This window comes from Phalangium opilio, unplaced genomic scaffold (genome assembly GCF_054372755.1).
Source record: "Phalangium opilio isolate 3A_F unplaced genomic scaffold, DU_Popi_V2 ptg000082l_1, whole genome shotgun sequence".
NCBI lineage: Eukaryota > Metazoa > Arthropoda > Arachnida > Opiliones > Phalangiidae > Phalangium > Phalangium opilio.
The window spans coordinates 15242092-15262226 of record NW_028324189.1 but is presented as its reverse complement, the minus strand read 5'-3'; the positions used below and the strand labels follow the sequence as shown (position 1 = coordinate 15262226).

At 38.5% G+C, this 20135-nt stretch overlaps 5 non-coding genes and 31 pseudogenes across 5 annotated transcripts; all 36 read right to left on the bottom strand.

Moving 5' to 3' along the window:
- Positions 1-2997: 2997 nt before the first annotated feature.
- On the bottom strand, positions 2998-3070 carry TRNAH-GUG (transfer RNA histidin (anticodon GUG)). Its single transcript has one exon. It is a non-coding gene; the product is annotated as a tRNA-His (tRNA).
- Positions 3071-8957: 5887 nt separating this feature from the next.
- Positions 8958-9076, bottom strand: LOC149652412 (5S ribosomal RNA; annotated as a pseudogene).
- A 598-nt stretch (positions 9077-9674) lies between these two features.
- On the bottom strand, positions 9675-9793 carry LOC149652411 (5S ribosomal RNA; annotated as a pseudogene).
- A 595-nt stretch (positions 9794-10388) lies between these two features.
- Positions 10389-10507, bottom strand: LOC149652410 (5S ribosomal RNA; annotated as a pseudogene).
- Positions 10508-10644: 137 nt separating this feature from the next.
- LOC149652409 (5S ribosomal RNA) lies at positions 10645-10763 on the bottom strand (annotated as a pseudogene).
- Positions 10764-10900: 137 nt separating this feature from the next.
- On the bottom strand, positions 10901-11019 carry LOC149652408 (5S ribosomal RNA; annotated as a pseudogene).
- A 362-nt stretch (positions 11020-11381) lies between these two features.
- On the bottom strand, positions 11382-11500 carry LOC149652407 (5S ribosomal RNA; annotated as a pseudogene).
- Positions 11501-11623: 123 nt separating this feature from the next.
- Positions 11624-11726, bottom strand: LOC149652406 (5S ribosomal RNA; annotated as a pseudogene).
- A 134-nt stretch (positions 11727-11860) lies between these two features.
- On the bottom strand, positions 11861-11979 carry LOC149652405 (5S ribosomal RNA). Its single transcript, XR_016371430.1, has one exon. It is a non-coding gene; the product is annotated as a 5S ribosomal RNA (ribosomal RNA).
- Positions 11980-12102: 123 nt separating this feature from the next.
- Positions 12103-12221, bottom strand: LOC149652404 (5S ribosomal RNA; annotated as a pseudogene).
- Positions 12222-12358: 137 nt separating this feature from the next.
- Positions 12359-12477, bottom strand: LOC149652403 (5S ribosomal RNA; annotated as a pseudogene).
- Positions 12478-12611: 134 nt separating this feature from the next.
- On the bottom strand, positions 12612-12730 carry LOC149652402 (5S ribosomal RNA; annotated as a pseudogene).
- A 138-nt stretch (positions 12731-12868) lies between these two features.
- Positions 12869-12987, bottom strand: LOC149652401 (5S ribosomal RNA; annotated as a pseudogene).
- Positions 12988-13124: 137 nt separating this feature from the next.
- Positions 13125-13243, bottom strand: LOC149652400 (5S ribosomal RNA; annotated as a pseudogene).
- Positions 13244-13844: 601 nt separating this feature from the next.
- On the bottom strand, positions 13845-13963 carry LOC149652399 (5S ribosomal RNA; annotated as a pseudogene).
- A 123-nt stretch (positions 13964-14086) lies between these two features.
- On the bottom strand, positions 14087-14189 carry LOC149652398 (5S ribosomal RNA; annotated as a pseudogene).
- Positions 14190-14323: 134 nt separating this feature from the next.
- On the bottom strand, positions 14324-14442 carry LOC149652397 (5S ribosomal RNA). Its single transcript, XR_016371429.1, has one exon. It is a non-coding gene; the product is annotated as a 5S ribosomal RNA (ribosomal RNA).
- A 123-nt stretch (positions 14443-14565) lies between these two features.
- LOC149652396 (5S ribosomal RNA) lies at positions 14566-14684 on the bottom strand (annotated as a pseudogene).
- Positions 14685-14821: 137 nt separating this feature from the next.
- Positions 14822-14940, bottom strand: LOC149652395 (5S ribosomal RNA; annotated as a pseudogene).
- Positions 14941-15074: 134 nt separating this feature from the next.
- Positions 15075-15193, bottom strand: LOC149652394 (5S ribosomal RNA; annotated as a pseudogene).
- Positions 15194-15331: 138 nt separating this feature from the next.
- LOC149652393 (5S ribosomal RNA) lies at positions 15332-15450 on the bottom strand (annotated as a pseudogene).
- A 137-nt stretch (positions 15451-15587) lies between these two features.
- LOC149652392 (5S ribosomal RNA) lies at positions 15588-15706 on the bottom strand (annotated as a pseudogene).
- A 597-nt stretch (positions 15707-16303) lies between these two features.
- On the bottom strand, positions 16304-16422 carry LOC149652391 (5S ribosomal RNA; annotated as a pseudogene).
- Positions 16423-16560: 138 nt separating this feature from the next.
- Positions 16561-16679, bottom strand: LOC149652390 (5S ribosomal RNA; annotated as a pseudogene).
- A 137-nt stretch (positions 16680-16816) lies between these two features.
- Positions 16817-16935, bottom strand: LOC149652389 (5S ribosomal RNA; annotated as a pseudogene).
- A 123-nt stretch (positions 16936-17058) lies between these two features.
- LOC149652388 (5S ribosomal RNA) lies at positions 17059-17177 on the bottom strand (annotated as a pseudogene).
- Positions 17178-17300: 123 nt separating this feature from the next.
- LOC149652387 (5S ribosomal RNA) lies at positions 17301-17403 on the bottom strand (annotated as a pseudogene).
- A 134-nt stretch (positions 17404-17537) lies between these two features.
- Positions 17538-17656, bottom strand: LOC149652386 (5S ribosomal RNA). Its single transcript, XR_016371428.1, has one exon. It is a non-coding gene; the product is annotated as a 5S ribosomal RNA (ribosomal RNA).
- Positions 17657-17779: 123 nt separating this feature from the next.
- On the bottom strand, positions 17780-17898 carry LOC149652385 (5S ribosomal RNA; annotated as a pseudogene).
- A 137-nt stretch (positions 17899-18035) lies between these two features.
- LOC149652384 (5S ribosomal RNA) lies at positions 18036-18154 on the bottom strand (annotated as a pseudogene).
- Positions 18155-18751: 597 nt separating this feature from the next.
- Positions 18752-18870, bottom strand: LOC149652383 (5S ribosomal RNA; annotated as a pseudogene).
- Positions 18871-19008: 138 nt separating this feature from the next.
- On the bottom strand, positions 19009-19127 carry LOC149652382 (5S ribosomal RNA; annotated as a pseudogene).
- Positions 19128-19264: 137 nt separating this feature from the next.
- LOC149652381 (5S ribosomal RNA) lies at positions 19265-19383 on the bottom strand (annotated as a pseudogene).
- Positions 19384-19505: 122 nt separating this feature from the next.
- Positions 19506-19624, bottom strand: LOC149652380 (5S ribosomal RNA; annotated as a pseudogene).
- Positions 19625-19747: 123 nt separating this feature from the next.
- On the bottom strand, positions 19748-19850 carry LOC149652379 (5S ribosomal RNA; annotated as a pseudogene).
- Positions 19851-19984: 134 nt separating this feature from the next.
- LOC149652378 (5S ribosomal RNA) lies at positions 19985-20103 on the bottom strand. The gene has a single exon (XR_016371427.1). It is a non-coding gene; the product is annotated as a 5S ribosomal RNA (ribosomal RNA).
- Positions 20104-20135: the final 32 nt, after the last annotated feature.

Sequence of the window (20135 nt, the reverse complement as noted above, 5' to 3'; positions counted from 1 at the left end):
CAGGGGCCGAGTACTTAAGCAAAACGTAACGAAACAAACCCCCTCCATAGGAAATGCATTAGACTATAGTTTGCAGGCTCGTAACTCTGTTTCTATTGGAGATACGGGGATGTCCTTTGAGTATGCTATAGTCCAATTTGTCCCCCATCTAACCATACTAAAAACATTGAGCTACGACAAACAGGGGCCGAGTAATTAAGCTAAACGTAAACAAACAACCCGTCCATAGGAAATGCATTAGACTATATTTTGCAGGCCCATAACTCTGTGTCTACTAGAGATACGGGGATGTCCTTAGGATATGTTATAGTCCAAATTGTCCCCCATCTAACCATACTAAAAACATTGAGCTAGGACAAACAGGGTCCGAGATATTAAGCAAAATGTTCGTCAACTTTTGTATCGTCTCACTTATTTTTATTATGTTACTTATGATTTTTGCACTAAACTTTGGAGGCTCATAACTCTTGTTCTACAAGAGATACTGGGATCTCCTTTGGATATGTTATAGTACTCTTTCCTCCCCATACAAGGATACTTTAAACTTGAGGCTACCTCAATATCGTCGTCAACTTATTTTTTGTCTCACTTATTGTTAGAAGGTTACTTTTGATTTTTGAAAATAAACTTTGCAGGCTCGTAACTCTGGTTCTACCAGAGATACGGGGATGTAAATAATGTGACCTTGACACAAATGTTCGGATAATTATAAAGGTCTTTGCATGTTCCAAGCAAAAAAAAACTTCGCGGTTTCGAACCTGTGGCCTTCCGAGAGTGAGGCGGATGCGATAACCGCTACACTAAAGATATGTTATTATTTTTAATCGAAAGAACAGGGTCAAGTAATTAAGCAATACGTGAACAAACAAACCACTCCATAGAAAATGCATTAGACTATACTTTGCAGGCTCGTAACTCTGTTTCTACTGGAGATACGGGGATGTCCTTTGAGTATGTTATAGTCCAATTTGTCCCCCATCTAACCATACTAAAAACATTGAGCTACGACAAACAGCAGTCGAGTAATTAAGCTAATCGTAAACAAACAAACCCCTCCATAGGAAATGCATTAGACTATACTTTGCAGGCCCATAACTCTGTGTCTACTAGAGATACGGGGATGTCCTTAGGATATGTTATAGTCCAAATTGTCCTTCATCTAACCATACTAAAAACTTTGGGCTACGACAAACAGGGGCCGAGTACTTAAGCAAAACGTAACGAAACAAACCCCCTCCATAGGAAATGCATTAGACCATACTTTGCAGGCTCGTAAATCTGTTTCTACTGGAGATACGGGGATGTCCTTTGAGTATGTTATAGTCCAATTTGTCCCCCATCTAACCATACTACAAATAATGAGCTACGACAAACAAGGGCCGAGTAATTAAGCTAAACGTAAACAAACAACCCGTCCATAGGAAATGCATTAGACTATATTTTGCAGGCCCATAACTCTGTGTCTACTAGAGATACGGGGATGTCCTTAGGATATGTTATAGTCCAAATTGTCCCCATCTAACCATACTAAAAACTTTGGGCTACGACAAACAGGGGCCGAGTACTTAAGCAAAACGTAACGAAACAAACCCCCTCCATAGGAAATGCATTAGACTATAGTTTGCAGGCTCGTAACTCTGTTTCTATTGGAGATACGGGGATGTCCTTTGAGTATGTTATAGTCCAATTTGTCCCCCATCTAACCATACTAAAAACATTGAGCTACGACAAACAGGGGCCGAGTAATTAAGCTAAACGTAAACAAACAACCCGTCCATAGCAAATGCATTAGACTATACTTTGCAGGCCCATAACTCTGTGTCTACTAGAGATACGGGGATGTCCTTAGGATATGTTATAGTCCAAATTGTCCCCCATCTAACCATACTAAAAACATTGAGCTACGACAAACATTGGCCGAGATATTAAGCAAAATGTTCGTCAACTTTGGTATCGTCTCACTTATTTTTATTATGTTACTTATGATTTTTGCACTAAACTTTGGAGGCTCATAACTCTTGTTCTACAAGAGATACTGGGATCTCCTTTGGGTATGTTATAGTACTCTTTGCTCCCCATACAAGGATACTTTAAACTTGAGGCTACCTCAATATCGTCGTCAACTTATTTTTTGTCTCACTTATTGTTAGAAGGTTACTTTTGATTTTTGAAAATAAACTTTGCAGGCTCGTAACTCTGGTTCTACCAGAGATACGGGGATGTAAATAATGTGACCTTGACACAAATGTTCGGATAATTATAAAGGTCTTTGCATGTTCCAAGCAAAAAAAAACTTCGCGGTTTCGAACCTGTGGCCTTCCGAGAGTGAGGCGGATGCGATAACCGCTACACTAAAGATATGTTATTATTTTTAATCGAAAGAACAGGGTCAAGTAATTAAGCAATACGTGAACAAACAAACCACTCCATAGAAAATGCTTTAGACTATACTTTGCAGGCTCGTAACTCTGTTTCTACTGGAGATACGGGGATGTCCTTTGAGTATGTTATAGTCCAATTTGTCCCCCATCTAACCATACTAAAAACATTGAGCTACGACAAACAGCAGTCGAGTAATTAAGCTAATCGTAAACAAACAAACCCCTCCATAGGAAATGCATTAGACTAATTATTAAATTAAATGCTCGTCAGGTATTGTGTAAAAACCTTGACTTTTTACATCACATCTGAGACCTCACAACACCGCTCCCGGATGGGCTCGAACCACCAACCTATTGGTTAACAGCCGAACGCGCTAACCATTGCGCCACGGAAGCCCAAAAGTTAAATGCTCGTCAGGTATTATGTAAAAACCTTGACTTTTTACGTCACATCTGAGACCTCACAACACCGCTCCCGGATGGGCTCGAACCACCAACCTATTGGTTAACAGCCGAACGCGCTAACCATTGCGCCACGGAAGCCCAAAAGTTAAATGCTCGTCAGGTATTGTGTAAAACCTTGACTTTTTACGTCAAATCTGAGACCTCACAACACCGCTCCCGGATGGGGTCGAACCACCAACCTATTGGTTCACAGCCGAACGCGCTAACCATTGCGCCACGGAAGCCCAAAAATTAAATGGTCGTCATTTATTGTGCAAAAACTTTGGCTTTCTACGTTACATTTGAGATCCCACAACACCGCTCCCGGATGGGCTCGAACCACCAACCTATTGGTTAACAGCCGAACGCGCTAACCATTGCGCCACGGAAGCCAAAAAATTAAAAGGTTGTCAGGTATTGTGGAAAAGTTTTGACTTTTCACGCTACGTCTGAGACCCCACAACACCTCTCTCGGGTGGGCTCGAACCACCAACCTTTTGAATAACAGCTGAGCGCGCTAACCATTGCGCCACGGAAGCCCAAAAATTAAATGTTCGTCAGGTATTGTGGAAAAACTCTGACATTTTACGTTACATCTGAGACGTCACAACACCGCTCCAGGGAGGGCTCAAACAAACAGTCTTCTGAATAGCAGCTGAACGCGCTAACCATTGCGCCACGCTAGCCCATAAATTAAATGGTCGTCAGGTATTGTGGAAAAACCTTGACTTTTTACGTTACATCTGAGACCTCACAACACCGCTCCCAGATGGGCTCGAACCACCAACCTTTCAGTCGGTTAACAGCCGAACGCGCTAACCATTGCGCCACGGAAGCCCAAATATTAAATGGTCGTCAGGTATTGTGGAAAAACCTTGACTTCTTACGTCACATCTGAGACCTCACAACACCGCTCCCGGGTGGGCTCGAACCTTCAACCTTTTGTATAACAGTTGAGCGCGCTAACCATTGCGCCACGGAAGCCCAAAAATAAAATGTTCGTCAGGTATTGTGGAAAAACCTTGATTTTACTTCACATCTGAGACGTCACAACATCGCTCCCGGATGGGCTCGAACCACCAATCTATTGGTTAACAGCCGAACGCGCTAACCATTGAGCCACGGAAGCTCAGAAATTAAATCGTTGTCAGGTATTGTGGAAAAACCTTGATTTTTTACGTCACATCTGAGACGTCACAACACCGCTCCTGGATTGGCTCGAACCACCAACCTATTTGTTAACAGCCAAACGCGCTAACCATTGAGCCACGGAAGCTCAGAAATTAAATGTTTGTCAGGTATTGTGGAAAAGTTATGACTTTTTACGTTACATCTGAGACCCTACAACACCTCTCCCGGGTGGGCTCGAACCACCAACCTTTCGGTTAACAGCCGAACGCGCTAACCATTGAGCCACGGAAGTTCAGAAATTAAATGGTTGTCACGTAATGTGTAAAAGTTTTGACTTTTTGCGCTACATCTGAGACCACACAACACCTCTCCCGGTTGGGCTCGAACCAACAATCTTTCGATTAACAGCTGAACGCGCTAACCAATTGCGCCACGGACGCCCAAAAATTAAATGTTCGTCAGGTATTTTGGAAAAACTAACATTTTACGTTACATCTGAGACGTCACAACACCGCTCCCGGGTGGGCTCAAACCACCAGTCTTTTGAATAGCAGCTGAACGCGCTAACCATTGCGCCACGGAAGCCCAAAAATTAATTGGTCGTCAGGTATTGTGGAAAAACCTTGACTTTTGACGTCATCTTGAGACGTCACAACACCTCTCCCGGATGGGCTCGAACCACCCATCTTTCGGTTAACAGCCGAACGCGCTAACCATTGAGCCACGGAAGCTCTGAAATTAAATGGTTGTCAAGTATTGTGGAAAAGTTTTGACTTTTTACGCTACATCTGAGACCACACAACACCTCTCCCGGATGGGCTCGAACCACCAACCTTTCGATTAACAGCTGAACGCGCTAACCAATTGCGCCACGGACGCCCAAAAATTAAATGTTCGTCAGGTATTTTGGAAAAACTCTAACATTTTACGTTACATCTGAGACGTCACAACACCGCTCCCGGGTGGGCTCAAACCACCAGTCTTTTGAATAGCAGCTGAACGCGCTAACCATTGCGCCACGGAAGCCCAAAAATTAATTGGTCGTCAGGTATTGTGGAAAAACCTTGACTTTTGACGTCATCTTGAGACGTCACAACACCGCTCCCGGATGGGCTCGAACCACCAACCTATTTGTTAACAGCCGAACGCGCTAACCATTGAGCCACGGAAGCTCTGAAATTAAATGGTTGTCACGTATTGTGGAAATGTTTTGACTTTTTCCGCTACATCTGAGACCGTACAACACCTCTCCCGGGTGGGCTCGAACCACCAACCTTTCGATTAACAGCTGAACGCGCTAACCATTGCGCCACGGAAGCGAAAAAATTAAATGTTCGTCAGGGATTGTGGAAAAACTCTGACATTTTACCTTACATCTGAGACGTCACAACAACGCTCCCGGGAGGGCTCAAACCACCAGTCTTTTGAATAGCAGCTGAACGCGCTAACCATTGCGCCACGGAAGCCCAAAAATTAAATGGTCGTCAGGTATTTTGGAAAAACCTTGACTTTTTACGTCACATCTGAGACGTCACAACACCGCTCCCGGATGGGCTCGAACCACCAACCTATTTGTTAACAGCCGAACGCGCTAACCATTGAGCCACGGAAGCTCAGAAATTAAATGGTTGTCACGTATTGTGGAAAAGGTTTGACTTTTTACGCTACATCTGAGACCACACAACACCTCTCCCGGGTGTGCTCGAACCACCAATCTTTCGATTAACAGCTGAACGCGCTAACCATTGCGCCACGGAAGCCCAAAAATTAAATGTTCGTCAGGTATTGTGGAAAAACTCTGATATTTTACGTTACATCTGAGACGTCACAACACCGCTCCCGGGAGGGCTCAACGATTTTGAAAATGTTATTAAAAATCGAGGTACATTTTTAATTATTGTTCAATCGAGATGAAATCACTTTCAATGAGTGTTTTATAGGGAATTAAGCTGAATTCGGTCAAACATTTCTCCAGAAAAAAATGCATTCAAAAGTGTACCGAAAAAATCGCATGTTTTTCTTCTTCAAGATACAAAATCCGTGACAACGATTTCTTATTGAAAAATTGAATTTTAACAGTTTTTTGAAGGAATATCGTTACATTTGCTTGAATTAAAGCCAAAAGTATAAAAATAATGGTTTCAGTGGTTATATTTGAAAATAGTGAAGAAATACTCAAAATATGCTTCTTTGGCCGTGAAACGTCGATTTTGAAAATGTTATTAAAAATCGAGGTACATTTTTATTTATTGTTCAATCGAGATGAAATCACTTTTAATGAGTGTTTTATAGGGAATTAAGCTGAATTCGGTCAAAAATTTCTCCAGAAAAAAATTCATTCAAAAAAGTACCGAAAAAATCGCATGTTTTTCTTCTTCAAGATACAAAATCCGTGACAACGATTTCTTATTGAAACATTTAATTTTAACAGTTTTTTGAATGAATATCGTTACATTGCTTGAATTAAAGCAAAAAGTATAAAAATAATGGTTTCAATGAATATATTTGAAAATAGAGAAGAACTACTCAAAATATGCTTCTTTGGCCGTGAAACGCCGATTTTGAAAATGTTATTAAAAATCGAGGTAAATTTTTAATTATGTTCAATCGAGATGAAATCACTTTTTATGGGTGTTTTATAGGGAATTAAGCTGAATTCGGTCAAACATTTCTCCAGAAAAAAATGCATTCAAAAGTGTACCGAAAAAATCGCATGTTTTTCTTCTTCAAGATACAAAATCCGTGACAACGATTTCTTATTGAAAAATTGAATTTTAACAGTTTTTTGAAGGAATATCGTTACATTTGCTTGAATTAAAGCCAAAAGTATAAAAATAATGGTTTCAGTGGTTATATTTGAAAATAGTGAAGAAATACTCAAAATATGCTTCTTTGGCCGTGAAACGTCGATTTTGAAAATGTTATTAAAAATCGAGGTACATTTTTATTTATTGTTCAATCGAGATGAAATCACTTTTAATGAGTGTTTTATAGGGAATTAAGCTGAATTCGGTCAAAAATTTCTCCAGAAAAAAATTCATTCAAAAAAGTACCGAAAAAATCGCATGTTTTTCTTCTTCAAGATACAAAATCCGTGACAACGATTTCTTATTGAAACATTTAATTTTAACAGTTTTTTGATTGAATATCGTTACATTTGCTTGAATTAAAGCAAAAAGTATAAAAATAATGGTTTCAGTCAATATATTTGTAAATAGTGAAGAAATACTCAAAATATGCTTCGTTGGCGGTGAAACGTCGATTTTGAAAATGTTATTAAAAATCGAGGTACATTTTTAATTATTGTTCAATCGAGATGAAATCACTTTCAATGAGTGTTTTATGGGGAATTAAGCTGAATTCGGTCAAACATTTCTCCAGAAAAAATGCATTCAAAAGCGTACCGAAAAAATCGCATGTTTTTCTTCTTCAAGATACAAAATCCGTGACAACGATTTCTTATTGAAAAATTGAATTTTAACAGTTTTTTATAAAAGTATAAAAATAATGGTTTCAGTGATCATATTTGAAAATAGTGAGGAAATACTCAAAGTATGCTTCTTTGGCCGTGAAACGTCGATTTTGAAAATGTTATTAAAATCGAGGTAAATTTTTAATTATTGTTCAATCGAGATGAAATCACTTTCAATGAGTGTTTTATAGGGAATTAAGCTGAATTCGGTCAAACATTTCTCCAGAAAAAAATGCATTCAAAAGTGTACCGAAAAAATCGCTTGTTTTTTTTCTTCAAGATACAAAATCCGTGACAACGATTTCTTATTGAAAAATTGAAATTTAACAGTTTTTTATAAAAGTATAAAAATAATGGTTTCAGTGATCATATTTGAAAATAGTGAAGAAATACTCAAAGTATGCTTCTTTGGCCGTGAAACGTCGATTTTGAAAATGTTATTAAAAATCGAGGTAAATTTTTAATTATTGTTCAATCGAGATGAAATCACTTTCAATGAGTGTTTTATGGGGAATTAAGCTGAATTCGGTCAAACATTTCTCCAGAAAAAAAATGCATTCAAAAGCGTACCGAAAAAATCGCATGTTTTTCTTCTTCAAGATACAAAATCCGTGACAACGATTTCTTATTGAAAAATTGAATTTTAACAGTTTTTTATAAAAGTATAAAAATAATGGTTTCAGTGATCATATTTGAAAATAGTGAAGAAATACTCAAAGTATGCTTCTTTGGCCGTGAAACGTCGATTTTGAAAATGTTATTAAAAATCGAGGTAAATTTTTAATTATTGTTCAATCGAGATGAAATCACTTTCAATGAGTGTTTTATAGGGAATTAAGCTGAATTCGGTCAAAAATTTCTCCAGAAAAAAATGCATTCAAAAAAGTACCGAAAAAATCGCATGTTTTTCTTCTTCAAGATACAAAATCCGTGACAACGATTTCTTATTGAAAAATTTAATTTAAACAGTTTTTTGATTGAATATCGTTACATTTGCTTGAATTAAAGCAAAAAGTATAAAAATAATGGTTTCAGTGATCATATTTGAAAATAGTGAAGAAATACTCAAAGTGGTCTCCCTCCCAAGTACTGACTGCGCTCGACGCTTCTTAACTTCGGTTATCGGACGAGAACCGGTGTATTCAGCGTGTTATGGCCGTTTCTCGAGAGTGCTAGTTAATAATTTGAATTAAATTAAATTTCATCTTTATAAAACAATAACAAAAAGAAGATATGTTTGCTTTTTTCATATTTGGTGGAATTTGAAAGAGGAAACAAAAGTGAAAAAGCCGACGGCACGCAGTATTCCCAAGTACTGTATGCGCTCGACGCTGCTTAACTTCGGTTATCGGACGAGAACCGGTGTATTCAGCGTGATATGGCCGTTGCCGAGAGTGCTAGGTAATAATTCGAATTTAAATTAAGTGAGACAAATTAACCATCATCTTTTTAAAACAATAACAAAAAGAAAATAAGTTTGCTTTTTTCAAATCTATTGGAATTTAAAAGAGGAAAAAAAAGTGAAAAAAAGCCAACGGCACGCAGTGTTCCTAAGTGGTCTCCCTCCCAAGTAGTGACTGCGCTCGACGCTGCTTAACTTCGGTTATCGGACGAGAACCGGTGTATTCAGCGTGATATGGCCGTTGCCGAGAGTGCTAGTTAATAATTTGAATTTAATTAACTTTCATCTTTATAAAACAATAACAAAATGAAGATATGTGTGCTTTTTTCAAATCGGGTGGAATTTAAAAGAGGAAACAAAAGTGAAAAACCAACGGCACGCAATATTCCCAAGTACTGACTGCGCTCGACGCTGCTAACGTCGGCGATCGGACGAGAACCGGTGTTCTCAGCGTGATATGGCCGTTGCCGAGAGTGCTAGTTAAAAATTCGAATTTAAATTAAGTGAGACAAATTAACCTTCATCTTTCTAAAACAATAACAAAAAGAAGATATGTTTGCTTTTTTCATATCGGGTGGAATTTAAAAGAGGAAACAAAAGTGAAAAAGCCAACGGCTCGCAGTATTCCCAAGTACTGACTGCGCTCGACGCTGCTAACGTCGGCGATCGGACGAGAACCGGTGTTCTCAGCGTGATATGGCCGTTGCCGAGAGTGCTAGATAATAATTCGAATTTAAATTAAGTGAGACAAATTAACCTTCATCTTTTTAAAACAATAACAAAAAGAAAATGTGTTTGCTTTTTTCATATCTATTGGAATTTAAAAGAGGAAAAAAAGTGAAAAAGCTAACGGCACGCAGTGTTCCTAAGTGGTCGCCCTCCCAAATACTGACTGCGCTCGACGCTGCTTAACTTCGGTTATCGTACGAGAACCGGTGTATTCAGCGTGTTATGGCCGTTGCCGATAGCGCTAGTTAATAATTTGAATTAAATTAACTTTCATCTTTATAAAACAATAACAAAAAGAAGATATGTGTGCTTTTTTCAATTCGGGTGGAATTTAAAAGAGGAAACAAAAGTGAAAAACCAACGGCACGCAGTATTCCCAAGTACTGACTGCGCTCGACGCTGCTACCAGGGCGATCGGACGAGAACCGGTGTTCTCAACGTGATATGGCCGTTGCCAAGAGTGCTAGTTAAAAATTCGAATTTAAATTAAGTGAGACAAATTAACCTTCATCTTTATAAAACATTAACAAAAAGAAAATATGTTTGCTTTTTTCATATCGGGTGGAATTTAAAAGAGGAAACAAAAGTGAAAAAGCCAACGGCACGCAGTATTCCCAAGTACTGACTGCGCTCGACGCTGCTAACGTCGGCGATCGGACGAGAACCGGTGTTCTCAGCGTGATATGGCCGTTGCCGAGAGTGCTAGTTAATAATTCGAATTTAAATTAAGTGAGACAAATTAACCTTCATCATTTTAAAACAATAACAAAAAAACATGTTTGCTTTTTTCATATCTATTAAAATTTAAAAGAGGAAAAAAAAGTGAAAAAGCCAACGGCACGCAGTGTTCCTAAGTGGTCTCCATCCCAAGTACTGACTGCGCTCGACGCTGCTTAACTTCGGTGATCGGACGAGAACCGCTGTATTCAGCGTGATATGGTCGTTGCCGAGAGTGCTAGTTAATAATTCGAATTTAAATTAAGTGAGACAAATTAACCTTCATCATTTTAAAACAATAACAAAATGAAAACATGTTTGCTTTTTTCATATCTATTAAAATTTAAAAGAGGAAAAAAAAGTGAAAAAGCAAACGGCACGCAGTGTTCCTAAGTGGTCTCCCTCCCAAGTACTGACTGCGCTCGACGCTGCCTAACTTCGGTGATCGGACGAGAACCGCTGTATTCAGCGTGATATGGTCGTTGCCGAGAGTGCTAGTTAATAATTCGAATTTAAATTAAGTGAGACAAATTAACCTTCATCATTTTAAAACAATAACAAAATGAAAACATGTTTGCTTTTTTCATATCTATTAAAATTTAAAAGAGGAAAAAAAAGTGAAAAAGCCAACGGCACGCAGTGTTCCTAAGTGGTCTCCCTCCCAAGTAGTGACTGCGCTCGACGCTGCTTAACATCGGTTATCGGACGAGAACCGGTGTATTCAGCGTGATATGGCCGTTGCCGAGAGTGCTGGTTAATAATTTTAATTTAATTAACTTTCATCTTTATAAAACAATAACAAAAAGAAGATATGTTTGCTTTTTTCATATCGGGTGGAATTTAAAAGAGGAAACAAAAGTGAAAAAGCCAACGGCACGCAGTATTCCCAAGGACCGACTGCGCTCGACGCTGCTAACGTCGGCGATCGGACGATAACCGTTGTTCTCAGCGTGATATGGCCGTTGCCAAGAGTGCTAGATAATAATTCGAATTTAAATTAAGTGAGACAAATTAACCTTCATCTTTTTAAAACAATAACAAAAAGAAAATATGTTTGCTTTTTTCATATCTGTTGGAATTTAAAAGAGGAAAAAAAATGTGAAAAAGCTAACGGCACGCAGTGTTCCTAAGTGGTCGCCCTCCCAAATACTGACTGCGCACGACGCTGCTTAACTTCGGTTATCGTACGAGAACCGGTGTATTCAGCGTGTTATGGCCGTTGCCGATAGTGCTAGTTAATAATTTGATTTAAATTAACTTTCATCTTTATAAAACAATAACAGAAAGAAGATATGTTTGCTTTTTTTCATATCTGGTGGAATTTGAAAGAGGAAACAAAAGTGAAAAAGCCAACGGCACGCAGTATACCCAAGTACTGTATGCGCTCGACGCTGCTTAACTTCGGTGATCGGACGAGAACCGGTGTTTTCAGCGTGATATGGCCGTTGCCGAGAGTGCTAGTTAATAATTCGAATTTAAATTAAGTGAGACAAATTAATCTTCATAATTTTAAAACAATAACAAAAAAAACATGTTTGCTTTTTTCATATCTATTAAAATTTAAAAGAGGAAAAAAAGTGAAAAACCCAACGGCACGCAGTGTTCCTAAGTGGTCACCCTCCCAAGTACTGACTGCGCTCGACGCTGCTTAACTTCGGTGATCGGACGAGAACCGGTGTATTCAGCGTGATATGGCCGTTGCCGAGAGTGCTAGTTAATAATTTGAATTTAATTAACTTTCATCTTTATAAAACAATAACAAAAAAGAAGATATGTTTGCTTTTTTCATATCTATTAAAATTTAAAAGAGGAAAAAAAAGTGAAAAAGCCAACGGCACGCAGTGTTCCTAAGTGGTCTCCATCCCAAGTACTGACTGCGCTCGACGCTGCTTAACTTCGGTGATCGGACGAGAACCGCTTTATTCAGCGTGATATGGTCGTTGCCGAGAGTGCTAGTTAATAATTCGAATTTAAATTAAGTGAGACAAATTAACCTTCATCATTTTAAAACAATAACAAAATGAAAACATGTTTGCTTTTTTCATATCTATTAAAATTTAAAAGAGGAAAAAAAAGTGAAAAAGCCAACGGCACGCAGTGTTCCTAAGTGGTCTCCATCCCAAGTACTGACTGCGCTCGACGCTGCTTAACTTCGGTGATCGGACGAGAACCGCTGTATTCAGCGTGATATGGTCGTTGCCGAGAGTGCTAGTTAATAATTCGAATTTAAATTAAGTGAGTCAAATTAACCTTCATCATTTTAAAACAATAACAAAAAAACATGTTTGCTTTTTTCATATCTATTAAAATTTAAAAGAGGAAAAAAAAGTGAAAAAGCCAACGGCACGCAGTGTTCCTAAGTGGTCTCCATCCCAAGTACTGACTGCGCTCGACGCTGCTTAACTTCGGTGATCGGACGAGAACCGCTGTATTCAGCGTGATATGGTCGTTGCCGAGAGTGCTAGTTAATAATTCGAATTTAAATTAAGTGAGACAAATTAACCTTCATCATTTTAAAACAATAACAAAATGAAAACATGTTTGCTTTTTTCATATCTATTAAAATTTAAAAGAGGAAAAAAAAAGTGAAAAAGCCAACGGCACGCAGTGTTCCTAAGTGGTCTCCCTCCCAAGTACTGACTGCGCTCGACGCTGCTTAACTTCGGTGATCGGACGAGAACCGCTGTATTCAGCGTGATATGGTCGTTGCCGAGAGTGCTAGTTAATAATTCGAATTTAAATTAAGTGAGACAAATTAACCTTCATCATTTTAAAACAATAACAAAATGAAAACATGTTTGCTTTTTTCATATCTATTAAAATTTAAAAGAGGAAAAAAAAGTGAAAAAGCCAACGGCACGCAGTGTTCCTAAGTGGTCTCCCTCCCAAGTAGTGACTGCGCTCGACGCTGCTTAACATCGGTTATCGGACGAGAACCGGTGTATTCAGCGTGATATGGCCGTTGCCGAGAGTGCTGGTTAATAATTTTAATTTAATTAACTTTCATCTTTATAAAACAATAACAAAAAGAAGATATGTTTGCTTTTTTCATATCGGGTGGAATTTAAAAGAGGAACTAAAAGTGAAAAAGCCAACGGCACGCAGTATTCCCAAGGACCGACTGCGCTCGACGCTGCTAACGTCGGCGATCGGACGAGAACCGTTGTTCTCAGCGTGATATGGCCGTTGCCGAGAGTGCTAGATAATAATTCGAATTTAAATTAAGTGAGACAAATTAACCTTCATCTTTATAAAACATTAACAAAAAGAAAATATGTTTGCTTTTTTCATATCGGGTGGAATTTAAAAGAGGAAACAAAAGTGAAAAAGCCAACGGCACGCAGTATTCCCAAGGACCGACTGCGCTCGACGCTGCTAACGTCGGCGATCGGACGAGAACCGTTGTTCTCAGCGTGATATGGCCGTTGCCGAGAGTGCTAGATAATAATTCGAATTTAAATTAAGTGAGACAAATTAACCTTCATCTTTTTAAAACAATAACAAAAAGAAAATATGTTTGCTTTTTTCATATCTGTTGGAATTTAAAAGAGGAAAAAAAATGTGAAAAAGCTAACGGCACGCAGTGTTCCTAAGTGGTCGCCCTCCCAAATACTGACTGCGCACGACGCTGCTTAACTTCGGTTATCGTACGAGAACCGGTGTATTCAGCGTGTTATGGCCGTTGCCGATAGTGCTAGTTAATAATTTGATTTAAATTAACTTTCATCTTTATAAAACAATAACAGAAAGAAGATATGTTTGCTTTTTTTCATATCTGGTGGAATTTGAAAGAGGAAACAAAAGTGAAAAAGCCAACGGCACGCAGTATACCCAAGTACTGTATGCGCTCGACGCTGCTTAACTTCGGTGATCGGACGAGAACCGGTGTTTTCAGCGTGATATGGCCGTTGCCGAGAGTGCTAGTTAATAATTCGAATTTAAATTAAGTGAGACAAATTAACCTTCATAATTTTAAAACAATAACAAAAAAAACATGTTTGCTTTTTTCATATCTATTAAAATTTAAAAGAGGAAAAAAAGTGAAAAACCCAACGGCACGCAGTGTTCCTAAGTGGTCACCCTCCCAAGTACTGACTGCGCTCGACGCTGCTTAACTTCGGTGATCGGACGAGAACCGGTGTATTCAGCGTGATATGGCCGTTGCCGAGAGTGCTAGTTAATAATTTGAATTTAATTAACTTTCATCTTTATAAAACAATAACAAAAAAGAAGATATGTTTGCTTTTTTCATATCTATTAAAATTTAAAAGAGGAAAAAAAAGTGAAAAAGCCAACGGCACGCAGTGTTCCTAAGTGGTCTCCATCCCAAGTACTGACTGCGCTCGACGCTGCTTAACTTCGGTGATCGGACGAGAACCGCTTTATTCAGCGTGATATGGTCGTTGCCGAGAGTGCTAGTTAATAATTCGAATTTAAATTAAGTGAGACAAATTAACCTTCATCATTTTAAAACAATAACAAAATGAAAACATGTTTGCTTTTTTCATATCTATTAAAATTTAAAAGAGGAAAAAAAAGTGAAAAAGCCAACGGCACGCAGTGTTCCTAAGTGGTCTCCATCCCAAGTACTGACTGCGCTCGACGCTGCTTAACTTCGGTGATCGGACGAGAACCGCTGTATTCAGCGTGATATGGTCGTTGCCGAGAGTGCTAGTTAATAATTCGAATTTAAATTAAGTGAGACAAATTAACCTTCATCATTTTAAAACAATAACAAAAAAACATGTTTGCTTTTTTCATATCTATTAAAATTTAAAAGAGGAAAAAAAAGTGAAAAAGCCAACGGCACGCAGTGTTCCTAAGTGGTCTCCATCCCAAGTACTGACTGCGCTCGACGCTGCTTAACTTCGGTGATCGGACGAGAACCGCTGTATTCAGCGTGATATGGTCGTTGCCGAGAGTGCTAGTTAATAATTCGAATTTAAATTAAGTGAGACAAATTAACCTTCATCATTTTAAAACAATAACAAAATGAAAACATGTTTGCTTTTTTCATATCTATTAAAATTTAAAAGAGGAAAAAAAAAGTGAAAAAGCCAACGGCACGCAGTGTTCCTAAGTGGTCTCCCTCCCAAGTACTGACTGCGCTCGACGCTGCTTAACTTCGGTGATCGGACGAGAACCGCTGTATTCAGCGTGATATGGTCGTTGCCGAGAGTGCTAGTTAATAATTCGAATTTAAATTAAGTGAGACAAATTAACCTTCATCATTTTAAAACAATAACAAAATGAAAACATGTTTGCTTTTTTCATATCTATTAAAATTTAAAAGAGGAAAAAAAAGTGAAAAAGCCAACGGCACGCAGTGTTCCTAAGTGGTCTCCCTCCCAAGTAGTGACTGCGCTCGACGCTGCTTAACATCGGTTATCGGACGAGAACCGGTGTATTCAGCGTGATATGGCCGTTGCCGAGAGTGCTGGTTAATAATTTTAATTTAATTAACTTTCATCTTTATAAAACAATAACAAAAAGAAGATATGTTTGCTTTTTTCATATCGGGTGGAATTTAAAAGAGGAACTAAAAGTGAAAAAGCCAACGGCACGCAGTATTCCCAAGGACCGACTGCGCTCGACGCTGCTAACGTCGGCGATCGGACGAGAACCGTTGTTCTCAGCGTGATATGGCCGTTGCCGAGAGTGCTAGATAATAATTCGAATTTAAATTAAGTGAGACAAATTAACCTTCATCTTTATAAAACATTAACAAAAAGAAAATATGTTTGCTTTTTTCATATCGGGTGGAATTTAAAAGAGGAAACAAAAGTGAAAAAGCCAACGGCACGCAGTATTCCCAAGTACTGACTGCGCTCGACGCTGCTAACGTCGGCGATCGGACGAGAACCGGTGTTCTCAGCGTGATATGGCCGTTGCCGAGAGTGCTAGTTAATAATTCGAATTTAAATTAAGTGAGACAAATTAACCTTCATCATTTTAAAACAATAACAAAAAAACATGTTTGCTTTTTTCATATCTATTAAAATTTAAAAGAGGAAAAAAAAGTGAAAAAGCCAACGGCACGCAGTGTTCCTAAGTGGTCTCCATCCCAAGTACTGACTGCGCTCGACGCTGCTTAACTTCGGTGATCGGACGAGAACCGCTGTATTCAGCGTGATATGGTCGTTGCCGAGAGTGCTAGTTAATAATTCGAATTTAAATTAAGTGAGACAAATTAACCTTCATCATTTTAAAACAATAACAAAATGAAAACATGTTTGCTTTTTTCATATCTATTAAAATTTAAAAGAGGAAAAAAAAAGTGAAAAAGCCAACGGCACGCAGTGTTCCTAAGTGGTCTCCCTCCCAAGTACTGACTGCGCTCGACGCTGCTTAACTTCGGTGATCGGACGAGAACCGCTGTATTCAGCGTGATATGGTCGTTGCCGAGAGTGCTAGTTAATAATTCGAATTTAAATTAAGTGAGACAAATTAACCTTCATCATTTTAAAACAATAACAAAATGAAAACATGTTTGCTTTTTTCATATCTATTAAAATTTAAAAGAGGAAAAAAAAGTGAAAAGGCCAACGGCACGCAGTGTTCCTAAGTGGTCTCCCTCCCAAGTAGTGACTGCGCTCGACGCTGCTTAACATCGGTTATCGGACGAGAACCGGTGTATTCAGCGTGATATGACCGTTGCCGAGAGTGCTGGTTAATAATTTTAATTTAATTAACTTTCATCTTTATAAAACAATAACAAAAAGAAGATATGTTTGCTTTTTTCATATCTGTTGGAATTTAAAAGAGGAAAAAAAATGTGAAAAAGCTAACGGCACGCAGTGTTCCTAAGTGGTCGCCCTCCCAAATACTGACTGCGCACGACGCTGCTTAACTTCGGTTATCGTACGAGAACCGGTGTATTCAGCGTGTTATGGCCGTTGCCGATAGTGCTAGTTAATAATTTGATTTAAATTAACTTTCATCTTTATAAAACAATAACAGAAAGAAGATATGTTTGCTTTTTTTCATATCTGGTGGAATTTGAAAGAGGAAACAAAAGTGAAAAAGCCAACGGCACGCAGTATACCCAAGTACTGTATGCGCTCGACGCTGCTTAACTTCGGTGATCGGACGAGAACCGGTGTTTTCAGCGTGATATGGCCGTTGCCGAGAGTGCTAGTTAATAATTCGAATTTAAATTAAGTGAGACAAATTAACCTTCATAATTTTAAAACAATAACAAAAAAAACATGTTTGCTTTTTTCATATCTATTAAAATTTAAAAGAGGAAAAAAAGTGAAAAACCCAACGGCACGCAGTGTTCCTAAGTGGTCACCCTCCCAAGTACTGACTGCGCTCGACGCTGCTTAACTTCGGTGATCGGACGAGAACCGGTGTATTCAGCGTGATATGGCCGTTGCCGAGAGTGCTAGTTAATAATTTGAATTTAATTAACTTTCATCTTTATAAAACAATAACAAAAAAGAAGATATGTTTGCTTTTTTCATATCTATTAAAATTTAAAAGAGGAAAAAAAAGTGAAAAAGCCAACGGCACGCAGTGTTCCTAAGTGGTCTCCATCCCAAGTACTGACTGCGCTCGACGCTGCTTAACTTCGGTGATCGGACGAGAACCGCTTTATTCAGCGTGATATGGTCGTTGCCGAGAGTGCTAGTTAATAATTCGAATTTAAATTAAGTGAGACAAATTAACCTTCATCATTTTAAAACAATAACAAAATGAAAACATGTTTGCTTTTTTCATATCTATTAAAATTTAAAAGAGGAAAAAAAAGTGAAAAAGCCAACGGCACGCAGTGTTCCTAAGTGGTCTCCCTCCCAAGTAGTGACTGCGCTCGACGCTGCTTAACATCGGTTATCGGACGAGAACCGGTGTATTCAGCGTGATATGGCCGTTGCCGAGAGTGCTGGTTAATAATTTTAATTTAATTAACTTTCATCTTTATAAAACAATAACAAAAAGAAGATATGTTTGCTTTTTTCATATCGGGTGGAATTTAAAAGAGGAACTAAAAGTGAAAAAGCCAACGGCACGCAGTATTCCCAAGGACCGACTGCGCTCGACGCTGCTAACGTCGGCGATCGGACGAGAACCGTTGTTCTCAGCGTGATATGGCCGTTGCCGAGAGTGCTAGATAATAATTCGAATTTAAATTAAGTGAGACAAATTAACCTTCATCTTTATAAAACATTAACAAAAAGAAAATATGTTTGCTTTTTTCATATCGGGTGGAATTTAAAAGAGGAAACAAAAGTGAAAAAGCCAACGGCACGCAGTATTCCCAAGTACTGACTGCGCTCGACGCTGCTAACGTCGGCGATCGGACGAGAACCGGTGTTCTCAGCGTGATATGGCCGTTGCCGAGAGTGCTAGTTAATAATTCGAATTTAAATTAAGTGAGACAAATTAACCTTCATCATTTTAAAACAATAACAAAAAAACATGTTTGCTTTTTTCATATCTATTAAAATTTAAAAGAGGAAAAAAAAGTGAAAAAGCCAACGGCACGCAGTGTTCCTAAGTGGTCTCCATCCCAAGTACTGACTGCGCTCGACGCTGCTTAACTTCGGTGATCGGACGAGAACCGCTGTATTCAGCGTGATATGGTCGTTGCCGAGAGTGCTAGTTAATAATTCGAATTTAAATTAAGTGAGACAAATTAACCTTCATCATTTTAAAACAATAACAAAATGAAAACATGTTTGCTTTTTTCATATCTATTAAAATTTAAAAGAGGAAAAAAAAAGTGAAAAAGCCAACGGCACGCAGTGTTCCTAAGTGGTCTCCCTCCCAAGTACTGACTGCGCTCGACGCTGCTTAACTTCGGTGATCGGACGAGAACCGCTGTATTCAGCGTGATATGGTCGTTGCCGAGAGTGCTAGTTAATAATTCGAATTTAAATTAAGTGAGACAAATTAACCTTCATCATTTTAAAACAATAACAAAATGAAAACATGTTTGCTTTTTTCATATCTATTAAAATTTAAAAGAGGAAAAAAAAGTGAAAAGGCCAACGGCACGCAGTGTTCCTAAGTGGTCTCCCTCCCAAGTAGTGACTGCGCTCGACGCTGCTTAACATCGGTTATCGGACGAGAACCGGTGTATTCAGCGTGATATGACCGTTGCCGAGAGTGCTGGTTAATAATTTTAATTTAATTAACTTTCATCTTTATAAAACAATAACAAAAAGAAGATATGTTTGCTTTTTTCATATCTGTTGGAATTTAAAAGAGGAAAAAAATGTGAAAAAGCTAACGGCACGCAGTGTTCCTAAGTGGTCGCCCTCCCAAATACTGACTGCGCACGACGCTGCTTAACTTCGGTTATCGTACGAGAACCGGTGTATTCAGCGTGTTATGGCCGTTGCCGATAGTGCTAGTTAATAATTTGATTTAAATTAACTTTCATCTTTATAAAACAATAACAGAAAGAAGATATGTTTGCTTTTTTTCATATCTGGTGGAATTTGAAAGAGGAAACAAAAGTGAAAAAGCCAACGGCACGCAGTATACCCAAGTACTGTATGCGCTCGACGCTGCTTAACTTCGGTGATCGGACGAGAACCGGTGTTTTCAGCGTGATATGGCCGTTGCCGAGAGTGCTAGTTAATAATTCGAATTTAAATTAAGTGAGACAAATTAACCTTCATAATTTTAAAACAATAACAAAAAAAACATGTTTGCTTTTTTCATATCTATTAAAATTTAAAAGAGGAAAAAAAGTGAAAAACCCAACGGCACGCAGTGTTCCTAAGTGGTCACCCTCCCAAGTACTGACTGCGCTCGACGCTGCTTAACTTCGGTGATCGGACGAGAACCGGTGTATTCAGCGTGATATGGCCGTTGCCGAGAGTGCTAGTTAATAATTTGAATTTAATTA